Raw genomic sequence first — 3,474 nt, 5'->3', positions numbered from 1 at the left:
CCGTATTTACTATGATTTTGGCGCGAGGCCATATGTATGATTTCGGCGCGAGGCCGTATTTATGTTTTCGGCACGAGGCCGTAATGATATTATGTATGATCATGTATTATATGTTTTCATAACCAGGATGTTAGTTTAGTTCAGACCAGGAGCTCGGTACCGTAGCTATGGGTTCATTTTGGCACGAGGCCTTATTAGTGCTACCGTCCCACGAGGGGATGGGAGATGGATAGTCGATGTGGCTTTCAGTAGAGTGTGGACGTCCACCTGGCAGTCCGGACCAGGGTGTGGCGGGCTCATCGTACTTACAGACATATTTGATTCGGCAGTGGTCGGCCAGCCATTGTCGGGTCCCGCCTTCGGGCTGCACAACCCGTCATGGGGGGTAATACATGACACCAGCTAGCTAGTCATCCTGGGTTTGTTTTCAGTACTACAGTTATAACAAATGATTTTATGTATGATATGAATTATTAACAGATGTGAAAATATATGTTTACCCAGTACGATATGATGATGTTTATGGAATTATGAAATGTACTATATACGTATAAATGCATTAAATATTCATGTTGCCACACAGCTGTATTTAGTTTATTTTCCCTTACTGAGAAGTGTCTCACCCCCAATATTATTACATTTTTCAGGAGTCCTTGAGAGACCGGCGGGTCAAGGCCGCCGTTGAGATTAGCGAGATTACCCCGTGAGGAGGGTAAGATTTTGTACTAGGGTTAGAATTATTTTGTGTTTGACCCTAGAGATATTTGGATGTATATGAGGATGTATAGTAGTACAGTATCATAATGTTATAGAAAGCTCTGGTATTATGTTTTATGATTGGATGTTTGAGATTTTTATGTGTACTGCTGCTAGGTTTTCCGCTGTGTATGACAGGTGTCCCCGCTACCCACGGGTTCGGGTTGACCATTTTATTTATTATGTGATATTTTATGTTAAGAAATTGAGGGACGTTACATTTGGTATCAGAGCCTAGGATACTAGGTTCTGTAGACTCTAGAGTGCAGCAGTATTAATACCAGAGTATAGGATAAGGGGATTTGAGGTCTGGTTTTGTAGTCTAGATGCAGGACTTCCGTGGTGGTTTGTATGATTTTCCTGGGGTGACGATTTCAGGAAATTCATTGTAAACTATCGTCGGGTCGGGTATCTAGGTTGCAGGATTGAACCTTGAATTAAGATTAGGAGTGATAAGTTAATTAGGAGAATATACTATATGAGTTGGGGGATACACGTAGGAAAAGAGGTTTTGAGTTAAGTTATTTCTTCTTTTAGGATGGACCACGGTGGAAATAGTGCCCACGCCAGTGGGAGTGAGGGTGCTGGACCCTCAGGCGCTGCGGGTAGTGATTCAGATGCAGTCTTACGCAGCGTAGCACAGCAGGTTATGGCAGAAATTGCCAGGAGTTCGAGAGAACAAGGTGGTCCGTCTGTAGGCCACGGTTGTACGATCGAGAAGTTCATAAAGATGAATCCTCCAGCTTTCTCAGGGGGAACGGATCCTGCAGTCGCTGAGAATTGGGTGCAGGAGATGGAGAAAATTTTTGCAGTGCTGCAGTGTTCAGAGGAGCAGAAGGTGCTGTTCGCCACCTACAGATTGACTGGAGAGGCCGAGAGATGGTGGTCAGCAGTGAGATTGTTAGAGCAGCAAAGGACTATACCTGTAGAGATGACTTGGGGGCGATTTAGAGAGATATTCTTCGACAGGTATTTTCCAGCCTCTTCCAGGGAGGCTAAGATTACGGAGTTCCTGAATCTGAAGCAGGGACAGCTGTCAGTACAGCAGTACGCGGCGAGGTTCATCGAACTATCTCGCTTCGCCCCGTACATTATTCCAGATGAGGTGAAGAAGGTACGACAGTTTGAAAGAGGTTTGAGGAGAGAAATTTATAAGCAGGTATCGATTCTGAAGTTGCAGGATTTTACTGAACTAGTGGATAGAGCCATTATAGCAGAGACTGGAGAGCGATTGGAGGCTGAGGAGCACAGGCAGAAGAAGAGATCCATACCTTCTGATTTCCAGCAGGGAGCCGACCGTGCCGCGTGGAAGAGAGGTGGCTATTATAGGGACCGGAGACAGAAGACCGGGAATGGCGGTTTCCAGGGTGCACAGCCATCTCCCGCTTGCCCATCTTGCGGGAAGAAACACCTGGGAGAGTGTCGTGCTGGGCGAGGTGTCTGCTACAGGTGCGGGGAGCCGGGACATATGATGAGGGAGTGTCCGACACAAATTGGTACTGTTCCTAGACCTGCACGAGGAGGTTACCAGGCACCACGAGGAGGCCAGCAGAGGAATACGGCCCCAGCTAGAGTTTTTTGCTTTGACACCGGGTGATGCTGAGGCGGCAGGAGATGTGGTGACAGGTACTGTTTCAATACTGTCATTTAAAGCTACTGTTTTGTTTGATTCTGGGGCGACGCATTCATTTATCGCCTGGGATTATGTTAAATTGTGTGGGGTTTGAGCCTCAGCAATTAGAAATTAGTTTGTCTGTTGCTACGCCAACTGGGACCGTAGGGGTATGTAGGAAGGTACTCAGGGACTGTCCAGTGGATATTCAAGGGAGGTATTTGTTAGCTAATTTGGTGATTTTAGACATGCATGGGTTTGAGGTGATCTGGGGTATGGATTGGCTAGCTGCCCACTATGCTAGCATTGATTGCCGTCAGAGAGTGGTAGTGTTTAGACCTCCAGAGGGACAGGAGTACAGATTTGTGGGATCACATGTGCGCACCCCACCTCAGTTATTATCGGCTATCCAGGCGTGTAGATTGCTATCAGAAGGTTGTCAGGGATATTTAGCCTAAGTGAAGGCTGTATCAGAAGGCGAACTGAGGGTGGAGGATATCCCAGTGGTGAGAGATTTCCCTGATGTATTTCCAGAGGATTTGCCGGGACTACCTCCTGATCATGAGGTAGAGTTCGTTACTGATCTGGTTCCGGGGACAACACCGATTTCGAAGGCGCCGTATAGAATGGCACCGGCAGAGCTAAAAGAATTGAAAGAGCAGTTGCAGGAGCTGTTAGATAAGGGGTTCATTCGGCCCAGTGTGTCACCCTGGGGAGCACCAGTTTTGTTTGTGAGGAAGAAGGATGGCTCGATGAGATTGTGCATCGACTATCGAGAAATAAATAAAGTAACTATCAAGAATAAATACCCGCTCCCGCGTATTGATGATTTGTTTGACCAGTTACAGGGGACACAGATCTTTTCGAAGATAGATTTATGCTCCGGGTACCATCAGGTGAAAGTCAGGGCGGAAGATGTTCTGAAGACGGCATTTAGAACACGGTATGGTCACTATGAATTTCTAGTTATGCCGTTTGGGTTGACGAATGCTCCTGCGGTGTTTATGGATCTTATGAACAGGGTTTTTCACCAGTATTTGGATCAGTTTGTGGTAGTATTTATTGATGATATACTGGTATATTCGAAGAGTGCAAAGGAGCATGAG

Source organism: Malania oleifera, chromosome 3, assembly GCF_029873635.1.
Source record: "Malania oleifera isolate guangnan ecotype guangnan chromosome 3, ASM2987363v1, whole genome shotgun sequence".
Lineage (NCBI taxonomy): Eukaryota > Viridiplantae > Streptophyta > Magnoliopsida > Santalales > Ximeniaceae > Malania > Malania oleifera.
Note: the sequence above shows the minus strand (reverse complement) of the source record.